Raw genomic sequence first — 11,017 nt, forward strand, 5'->3', positions numbered from 1 at the left:
GGTTCGTCTTCCTCGGCCGCTACCGCTCTGCAGTTGCTGGCACCCTACATCTCAGCGCTAAAGCAGAGGAGCGCGGACCGCTAGGACGTCCTCAACAAGTGGATGCGTCATCATGAGTAGCACGGACGCGCAGAGATTGATACGCAGCTGAGCCACCTCGCCGGCACGTTCAACCTCACTGACCTAGGCAAGATTAGGTGCTCGTGGCTTCTCCTATTCCTCTCCCACCTCTCACATTTTTATCTTTCTCCCCATCCAATTTTAGTGCTTTATATGTGTGGCCACTGCAAAGCGATGTCTCCTTAGTCTAATACGTGACGCTGATTGATCTGATTTCCTTTGGATATAGTTTGTCTGGCTTCATAATAATTATGCTTGAGAGGTGTTTGACGAATTGTCCACATGAGCGCTAATACGTTTTCTTTGCTTATGGTGCAAGCTGCGAGTTCTAGCAGAGGCCAGTACGAGCTTGCTCTTACTCAAGATGTGGGGTCTGCTATGGCATGGGCGAAGATGGTTCCTAATGGTGCACATAAGTATGATAAGCCGGGGTGGAGCTCACTGACCTGATTCAGGTAAATGACATCCTCTCTCTGCATTTTTTTTCTAGATGTTTATGCAGGTTAGCATCATCTTTGTTTCACTCGGATAGCCAGTGTGCTTCAGAAATATTACATGCTGAATTTTGATTGGTGTTGCAGGGGTGGTCTGATAGGGCTGAAGGAGGGCATTAGCGTAATGAATGGACGGATGAATGAGGCTGGCAGAGATGGGAAACTCATGCTTGGTGAGTGTTTTGCTTAAATCAATTGGATCCACACTGCAGAAACTTATGTTCGTAGTAGTCGACTGATTAAATGTGAGGTGAAGTTTGCCACGGGACTATAATTCTTGGTTTTTATAGGCAGTGTCGAGCAGTTCAGGTTTAATGTAGTGATCAGCTTGGATACCGCAATTGGAATTTTGATTTTGTGATGGGTTAGAGCCTAGGGAGACAAGTTTAGACCGATGTACAAATACAAGGGAAAATTTAGCTCAAGATAAATTCACTCAGAACCTTTAGTAGTACCTTTAGATGTGTTCCACCTACATTATACTAATTCATGAGATTTAAGATCTTCCACTAATATGCCAATGCAGAGAAGCATATATTTATTATTTGCGCATTTTTTTGGGAGCTAGATCCCAAGTACTAATTATATTTTGAGTACACCAGTTTTCTTTTGTAAATATTGGATTTTTCTGGTTACATTTTGGTACCTATGTATATAGAGAAAAAAAACCTTCTAGTCATAGGTAGTATCATGCATTCCATGCATGCAAAACAACTGACGTGGCCCTGCGACTAATAATGAGAGAGAGAGAATAGTGGTATCACAGGTAGACACTGTATCATAGCACGTAGAACTAAATAATGCAAATAAATCTTGGATATAGATTTTTATTGAGATTCTACAGATTGATAAATGTAATAAGAATATCATACTACACCCGTGGAGAATAGGCCTTTCGTCCCAAGCCCCTGGCAGCAAATGTCACCGTTTTGAAGCAACCCGGGTCCAATGAGGGGCAATGGTCCCGGTTTGTGATACAAACCGCGGCAGGCCGTGTCAGGGCTCGCCTGCCTTTGGTCCCGGTTTGTATCACAAACCAGGTCCAAAGGCCCCCCTTTGGACCCGGTTTGGATTACCAACTGGGACAAACTCGCCATCAGCCTATATAAACTTGCCTCTGCCCAAGGTGAGCCACACTTAGCCATTTTTCCACTTTAAATCACAAGAAGGGGTGTATGTTGTTTGCTCTCATCACATGCACAAGAGGTGTTCGATGAATTGCCTAAGAGGTTTTGCCACTTGAGTTCATACAAAACAAGCCGCACTTATCTGTTTTTTTCTCTTCTCGATCAAGGTTAACAACTTTATCCTTTCATCTGTCATTGATAAACTGCATGTGTATATATATATATATCGTTTCACTAATCGTGATTTTCTGTAATGGTTTTTGATAAGCTTAATTATATCATGCAGATGAATCGGTAATGGATGTACATTGACTGACGCTTTGACGAGTTCACTTCGGTCCTGGAGAATTTTATCGCCGTGGCTAAGGCGAACAAACATGGTGGCTTTATGTATTGTTCATGTGTTAACTGTAAGAATATCGTAAATTACGCTCACTCGAGTACCATTCACGGCCACCTGCTGCGATCCGGTTTCATGCCCAATTACTATTGTTGGACCAAGCACGGAGAAAGAGGGGTTATGATGGAAGGCAATGAAGAAGAGGAAGAGGATGATGACAGCTATCACATGTTCCCTGAATACGGTGATACTGCATACAATGAAGACAATGAAGCAGAAGATCAAGAGGCACCAGATGAGCCTGTTGATGATGATCTTGGTCGGGCCATTGCTGATGCAAGGATAGCATGTGAAACTGAAAAGGAAAGGTTGGTCTTCGACCAGATGATAGAGGATCACAACAAATTGTTATACCCAACTTGCGAAGATGGCCATAAAAAGTTAAGTACCACACTGGAGTTGTTGCAATGGAAGGCAGAGAACGGTGTCACTGACTCAGGATTTGGAAAGTTGCTGGCAATAATGAAGAGGAAGCTTCCAAGGGGTAACGAATTGCCCGCCAGTACGTACGAAGTGAAGAAGGTTGTCTGCCCTCTAGGATTAGATGTGCAAAAGATACATGCATGCAATAATGACTGCATCCTATACCGCGGTGAGTATGAGAATTTGGATGCATGCCCGGTGTGCACTGCATTGCGGTATAAGATCAGACGAGATGACCCGGGTGATGTTGAGGGCGAGCGTCCCAGGAAGAGGATTCCTGCCAAGGTTATGTGGTATGCTCCAATAATACCACGGCTGAAACGCTTGTTCAGAAATAAAGAGCACGCTAGGTTGTTGCGATGGCACAAAGAAGACCGTAAGAAAGACGAGATGTTGAGACACCCTGCTGATGGGTCTCAGTGGAGAAAAATCGATAGACATTTCCCGTACTTCGCAGATGATGCAAGGAACTTAAGGTTTGGTCTAAGTACAGATGGCATGAATCCTTTTGGAGAGCAGAGTTGCAGCCATAGCACCTGGCCTGTGACTCTTTGTATATATAACCTTCCTCCTTGGTTGTGCATGAAGCGCAAGTTCATTATGATGCCAGTGCTCATACAAGGCCCGAAGCAACCTAGCAACGACATTGATGTGTACCTGAAGCCATTAGTCGAAGAACTTCTACAACTGTGGTCCATAGCAGGTGTACCTGTGTGGGACGAGCACAAGCAGGAGGAATTTGACCTACGAGCGCTGCTTTTCGTAACCATCAATGATTGGCCTGCTCTTGGTAACATTTCAGGACAGTCAAACAAGGGATACAATGCATGCACGCACTGTTTAGATGAGCTCAAAGGTGATTATTTGGATAAATGTAAGAAGGTTGTGTACCTAGGGCATCGTCGATTTCTTAGGCATACCCATCCCGTAAGAAAGAAATGCAAGCATTACAAGGGTGAGGCAGATCACCGGAAGAAGCCTGCCGACCGTAATGGTGCTGATATATTTGGTATGGTCAAGGATCTAGAAGTAATATTTGGAAAGGGTCCTGGTGGACGGTCTGTTCCGAATGACGCTGCCGGACACGCGGCCATGTGGGATCTACCCTATTGGAAAGTCTTAGAGGTCCGCTCTTCAATCGATGTGATGCACGTGACGAAGAATCTTTGCGTGAACCTGCTAGGCTTCCTAGGCGTGTACGGGAAGTCAAAAGATACACCAGAAGCACGGGAGGACCAGCAACGTATGAAAGACCCCGACAAAATGAATGAGAAAGATAGAGGACTTTATTACTCCAGCTACGCTCTTACAAAAGCAGAGAAGGAAATCTTTTTTAAATGTCTGAGCAGCATCAAGGTCCCGTCTGGCTTCTCCTCCAATATAAAGGGAATAATAAATATGGCAGAGAAAAATTCCAGAACCTGAAGTCTCATGACTGCCACGTGATAATGACGCAGTTGCTTCCGATTGCATTGAGGGGGCTTCTACCTGAAAATGATCGACTGCCCATTGTGAAGCTATGTGCATTCCTCAATGCAATTTCTCAGAAGGTAATAAATCCAGAAATTCTACCGAGGTTGCTGAATAATGTGGTCCAATGTCTTGTTAGTTTTGAGCTGGTGTTCCCACCATCCTTCTTCAATATTATGACGCATCTCCTCGTTCACCTGGTCGATGAGATTTCCATTCTCGGTCCTGTGTTTCTACACAATATGTTCCCCTTCGAGAGGTTCATGGGAGTCTTGAAGAAATATGTTCATAACCGTACTAGGCCAGAAGGAAGCATCTCAAAGGGCTATGGAACAGAGGAGGTCATTGAGTTCTGTGTTGACTTTATTCCTGACCTTAAGCCGATTGGTGTTCCTGAATCGCGTCATGAGGGGAGACTAAGTGGAAAAGGCACGCTAGGAAGAAAATCAATGATATGTAGGGACTGGATTTCTTTCACTCAAGCACACTACACAGTTCTACAAAGTTCCACCTCGGTATCTCCGTATATCGATGACCACAAGAATTTTGTACGCTCCCAGAACCCGAGGCAGTCGGACGATTGGATTAGACGTGAACACATGTCGACATTCGGCGGTTGGTTGCAAAAACATCTCATGAATAACAACAGTATTGTAGATCAGCTGTATTTGTTGGCCCAGACACCATCTTCGACTGTATTGACTTTCCAAGGGTACGAGATAAATGGGAATACATTTTAAACGACTGCCCAAGATAAAAAGAGCACCAACCAAAACAGTGGTGTCCACTTTGATGCAATAAACAACAATGGCCCAAATGACACATATTATAGTTACATAGAGGATATAGGGGAACTTGACTATGGACCTTTGTTTAGGTGCAAATGGGTCAAGAAAACAGGAGGCGGGGTTCAGGTAGACAAGTTGTATGGAATGACAACAGTGGATCTCAACAATCTTGGGTATATAGACGAACCATTCGTCCTAGCAAAGGATGTGGCCCAGGTTTTCTATGTGAAGGATATGTCTACCAAACCAAGAAAAAGGAAACATAAGGAAACGAATACATCATACTGTCGGCGTGGCAAACAGACATATGCCATGGGATGGCTTAAGTTGGGGCCGAATGGACGCTAGAGGATTCGGGGGAGGGTTGTTGATCAGTTTGGATGAACTTCCAGATGCTTTCCTCAAGAACTTGGCCTAGGCCAGAGGTAGAAGAAGAAAGGCACAAGGAAGAACTCTGCACTAGATCTCTCTATTCCATGATCAAACAGGGTTACAAGTTTTTGGATACAAGGTTGTTCACTATCTCTCTATTGATCGTCAGTGCTTACATGCCCGCGAAGGAGCATGCCCCCTCTCCTTATTTAGGGGAGAGGGTGGCTTACAGGGGAAGGAACCCTAATAAACCCTAATGGCATCTTTGAACAGACAAACTACTTTACAAAGCTACTTTAATCACCGGTGACGCCGGTATCTTCTTTAATCAGGGAGGCTAACGTCCTCCGGATGCTTTCAACGTCACCTTCTCGCTTTGGCGTCGTGGCTTCTTTTAAAGTTACTTTGCTTAGGTCATCCTTGTCCTCTAGCTCTTGAGAGGATCTTTGACCAGTCTTGCCGACGTGCTACAGTGTAGCCTATACCGGTAATCCGGTAACTTCTTAGCTCATTCCGGCATACCCCTCCTGGGCATACCGGCATAGATTTCCTTAGCCAATCGCTTAAGTTCACAGTCCGGATTAACTTTAAACCGGTATCTTGATATCCCAAACCATCAGGTTTGGCATGCCTTTCGCATACCGGGGGGTCATCCCCCCAACATTAGTCCCCGAAGCTGGTATAGTCCGGTGGATCTCATCCGACGGGCCATGCCAGGTTCCCATCTCCCAAGGTACCGGTTTAATCTTTCCGGCACCCGGATAGAACTTTCCGGCATCGCTGCCGAACTTCCTCTTTTTCTCCGGATCGCACCGGTATCTTTGACATTTAAACCTTCCTCGGCGAAGTCGAGGATTTCTCGGGTACAGTGCCTGTCAGAGACATGTGCACTGTATCTGACGCGCCAGTGTCAGGGGTCACTTCCCTTCAACTTCTACGCCAACATTTAATGTGCCACACCGGATCCCTTCGGCCATTCCGGATCCATGTGGCGACCCTGTGGCTTTTTGACTTACGCGCGTGTATCTCTATGCCACGTGACGGCCCATGAGATGAACCGCTGCGGCCCGACGGTTTCCGGCCCACTACTCCCTCTTCCTATTTAAGGGGAGAGCGGTTCCTTCTTCTCCCTTTCTCCGCATTCACAACTCCCTTGCGTACTTAGAGCTCTTCGCCCCATTGCGCCTTCGCCGCCACTGTTCGTCGTCGGAGAACCTCTCGCCATCGAAACTCTGCAGCAACACCGTCGAACTCCGCCGTGTAGTGAACTCCTTCGACACCCCCGCAGTTCCTGCTTCGGGCGTTCTCCGGCGACTTTTGCTCCTCGTCTTCCTCTACTGCGACCTCGCCTTCTCACCGGCGACCGCCGCCGTCTGCGTCCTCCGCCGCTCCAAGTTCGCCCTAATGCCTCTTTATTCTCTCCCCTTTACCTTCTTGTTCTTGGGCCGGTAGAAGATTTACTTTGCCTTTTCCTTTGATTTTTCTCTTACTCGTAGATCTTCACGCGAGGCTAGATCTTGGGAAAACGGTTTTTAGGTAGATTTCCGGTGTCTTCCAACTTGCATGTCTAGCGAGGAGTATTTGTCTGAACCAGCCGGCAGCAAGACTCTGTCGGTATCTTTCGGAGAGCAAGCTTCTTCCAACCAGCACTCAGACGGATTAGAAGCTGAGCTTGCCCGGATGGCATCTTCTTCTAACGTTCCGAAAGCCGATACCGGAAAAGGCCAGGAGGCCAGGAGCTCCGGCCAAGGTTCCGGGGTGGACCTGTTGTCCGTCACCCGCGGAGCCTGGAAAGGCTCTGACGTGAAGCAGCCGGAGATTGACTGGCTGTACCGCTCCCGGAGGGTACCGGCTGGGGTGATCTGCCGGCTTTCGCGCGGCGAAGTGGAACCCAACCCCGAACCGGGGGAACATGTGGTTTTTCGTGCTCATTTTGAGCGCGGCTTCGGCCTTCCTGCCTCCGACTTCTTCCGTTCTTTCCTTGACTTTTACGAACTTCAACCTCATCATCTTCCCGGCAACGCCGTCTTCTACCTCTCATGCTACGCAACTTTCATGGAGGCCTACATGGGTCTCCGCCCCACCCGCGAGACCTTCGCTCGCTTTTTCTCTCTTCGGATCAATTCCGTCCAGGGCAAGGAAATTCCTAAGCCCAAACCCCCCGTTCAATGCGGGTCTTGCATCATCGGCTCCCGCCAAGGGAGCCCCTTTTTTAAGTTTTCCGGTCTCGAGTCATGCCGGGCGTGGCAAGAGACCTTCTTCTACGTGAAGAACGAAGATGCCGCAGATCTCATCAATCTGCCGTCTTACCAGCCGGGACCACCGTCGAGGGTCAATTGGAGCTAAAATCCGAAGGATACTCATATAGAAACCAACCGGATTGTGCGCTTCATGGGTCAACTCATGAAGGACACCAACATCTGTTCGGATGACATCATCCGGACATTCATCTCACGCCGGGTGCTTCCCCTTCAGCGCCGCTCTCACAAGATGAGTGAGATATACGGCCCCGGCGACCCCACCATGATCACCGGCATCCAACTGAGCAAAGAGGACGTGGTCCTCAAGGCTAAGCTGATCTGCCAGACAGACATGCCTATGGACTGGGAGTGGGGTTTCCTTCCTCTCAGTTCCACCAACCATCCGACTCAGGCAGTAAGCGCTTGTGCAATCCGGATTGTTCTTTCCGGTAAGCTTTGGATGTGTAGCTAACCATTCTTTTTTCCCTTTTTTCAGGCCAAGGAGCGCTTTCCTCGTATCGCTGCGGAGAAACGAGGTCCTCGCCGCAAGCGGCACTTGGACGAGGTCGACCCGGACCCCTACGTGCCACCGAAGGAACTCAAGATGGGCCGGACCCACACTCCACGCCCCGGTAACTTTTCAACCAATGACTCTGGTTCGGACGACGAGGTCACCATACTTGAGATACTTAGCTTTTTTGTTTTCTCATAGTCTATCTTTTTGTAGACGCTCCCTCAGCCAGCGCCAACCCGCAGGTTCTGGAGCGCGTGGTTCCACTGCAGGCCGAGGTCGGCCAAGAGTTTCTTGACAAACTCACCACCCGCGGCCAAAAGCACAAGGCGTCGGAGCCGGAGACCGGCTCGAGCCAAGCGCCGCCCGCCAAACGCCCGAAGAAGCCCTCTGTGAGGCAATACCGGAAGCATGAGATGCCGGTCGCTGACGGGTAAGCTTCTATTTTTTCTGTGGTTTTGTTATACATACTTCTTTCTTCCGACTGGTTTTTCCAATCATCTTTTTTCTATCTCTTTCAGCCCCGCGCTCAAGATTTCCAAGAGCGCCTCCGGCATGCGCCCAGAGAGCTCTGAAGATGCCGCAAGGCCTTCACCTCCTCCTCAACAAAGTCCAGTACCATCCGGTACCGGCAACTCTTCTGCCTCCCCTCTGGGGGGCACAGCAAGTGCGGGGCGCGCGGCCCCTGAACCTTCAGATCACCGCGCGGAGGAGGACATCATCTCCCCTCCAGAGAACCCAGATACCGGCGCCAGCAACACCGACGCCAACACCGAAGCTGCCGGGAGGGTGGAACCTTTGGTTACCACCGTTCCCAAGAAAAAGAAGAAGAAAGCTTCCGCTTCCTCCCCATCCAAGACCGTGCCGGAATGTTCCGCGCCGGTAGGCTCTACTCCAGCGCAGGACGCGCCTGACGCTTCCACGCCGCCCAAGACCTCGCCAATGTCTCCTCCGGCAAGCTCATCCGGAGGGCCTGCTACGGCCAAGCCGCCAACTCCACCGCCAAGCCAAGAGCCCGCAGCGGCCAAAACCAAGCCTGCGGCGGTGACCATCTCAACCGGCTCCCTCGCCTCCGGCGCGCAGTCCCTCGTACTGCACGCTGGCCAAGCTGCCATAGTTGCCGGGGAAACGGCTTCAGCTCCGCTGGGCCGGATTACCGAACTTACCCGCGGAGGAGCCAACCTGGGGCATCTCCTTGATTACGTTGAGAAGTGGAATCAAGCGGATGTGTCCGCGGCAACGCGCGGGCTGGGGAAGGATAAGATGCCGACGATTGACCCCTCGGGCCCCCGGAACACTGCGCAACACTTCAGCCGGCTGCGGCGTGCGGTTAAAGAATTTGACAACGCGTGGCACGACGCTACCAACAACGTGGTGGTAAGTTTTACCAAACTTCAAAGTTCTTTTTAAATCATGCCGGTTTTCATTATGTATATCTTCTCAGTCCCCGAGTTTCGAGTTGAGAGCGTAGCTCTTAGCGCGAAACTTCCTTAGAAATACTAACAACCGGCATCTTCATACTATTATTTTTACTTGAACAGAGCACGGCGGACGCCCGAAAGCGCCTCTTCGAGGAGATTCTGTGGGAGCACGGGGATCTTGCCGAGGCCCACAGCCACTGCCAAGGTTTGTTCTCCTTGTGCCTCCAGCTTATTTTTACGCATTGATTTTTCTTCTCAATACTTGCGAATTTTTTGCATAACACCCGTTCCGGAAGCCTCCATCGAGTCCCTCAAGACCCAGCTCAGCAACCTTCAAGGTACCATTTCTCTTCCGGTTGATTTGCCTTTCTGCGTTTTACCGGTTACACTTTTGGTGACGTTTCTTTTCCGGATTCCAGCTGAAAAGGAGCAGCTCATCCGGGATCACCGCAAGGCTCTAGACGCCCAGGAGCTTGTCTCCAGGGGGCTCAAGGACCAGGTCATCCAAGGTGGGCTCCGGCATGATAAGGACCTGAAGGATGCCAAAGCAGCAGCCGAGGCCAAGCTGTCGGAGGTCCTGGAGGACTCTACCAATGCCAGCGCAGTGCTGCGAGCGGAGCTGGAAGAGGAGAGGAAAGCGCGGAAAGCAGCCGAGGACCGGGTCGCCCTCCTAACTGCGGAGCAGAAGGAGTATGACCGGCTGGTTTTACAGACCGATGCACTCGCCTTCCGTAAGTCCTTTTCTTTTCTATCTTTTGCTTATAAGCTTTCTCCTTCCGGCAACATTTTCTTATCTTTTCTTCTTTTTCTTTCCACAGAGATCTTCCCGGACTCCCAGCTTCACGCGCAGAAGAAGGTGAGGGACCGCAGAATCGAGCAGTCCATGAGCAACCTGGACGCACCCTGGGATGCTTATGACTACTTGGTCGCGCTCTCTGCCCGGATCCAGCACATGCGCGCCGTGGACCGGCAACTTGCTGATCTGCCCGATATGGCCATCAAGATCTTCAAGGTGCTGTGGCCCGAGGAACAGGTGTGATACGCGTAGATGCACACGTCCGTTGGGAACCCCAAGTGGAAGGTATGATGCGTATAGAAGCAAGTTTCCCTCAGTATGAAACCAAGGTTTAATCGAACCGCAGAGGAGCCAAGAAGCACGTTGAAGGTTGATGGTCGCGAAATGTGATGCGGCGCAACACCAGTGGATTCCGGCGCCAACGTGGAACCCGCACAACACAACCAAAGTACTTTGCCCCAACGAAACAGGTGAGGTTGTCAATCTCACCGGCTTGCTGTAACAAAGGATTAAACGTATCGAGTGGAAGATGTTTGCAAAGAAAACAAGTAAAACACAATTGCGATGAGATTGTATGCTATGTAAAGAATAGGACCGGGGTCCACAGTTCACTAGAGGTGTCTCTCCCATAAGATAAAAGCATGTTGGATGAACAAATTATAGTCGGGCAATTGACAAATAGAGAAGAGCATAACAATGCATATACATGATATGATAAATATAGTGAGATTTAATTGGGCATTACGACAAAGTACATAGACCGCCATCCAACTGCATCTATGCCTAAAAAGTCCACCTTCGAAGTTATCATCCGAACCCCATTCAGTATTAAGTTGCTAAGCAACAGACAATTGC

The 11,017-nt window shown here is 49.3% G+C and overlaps 1 pseudogene; it reads left to right on the plus strand.

The window, feature by feature from the left end:
- The first annotated feature begins 2,042 nt into the window (after positions 1 to 2,042).
- LOC124660447 overlaps positions 2,043 to 11,017 on the plus strand; it is a 51,692-nt pseudogene continuing 42,717 nt past the window's right edge.

Source organism: Lolium rigidum, chromosome 6 (assembly GCF_022539505.1).
Source record: "Lolium rigidum isolate FL_2022 chromosome 6, APGP_CSIRO_Lrig_0.1, whole genome shotgun sequence".
NCBI classification, from domain to species: Eukaryota; Viridiplantae; Streptophyta; class Magnoliopsida; order Poales; family Poaceae; genus Lolium; species Lolium rigidum.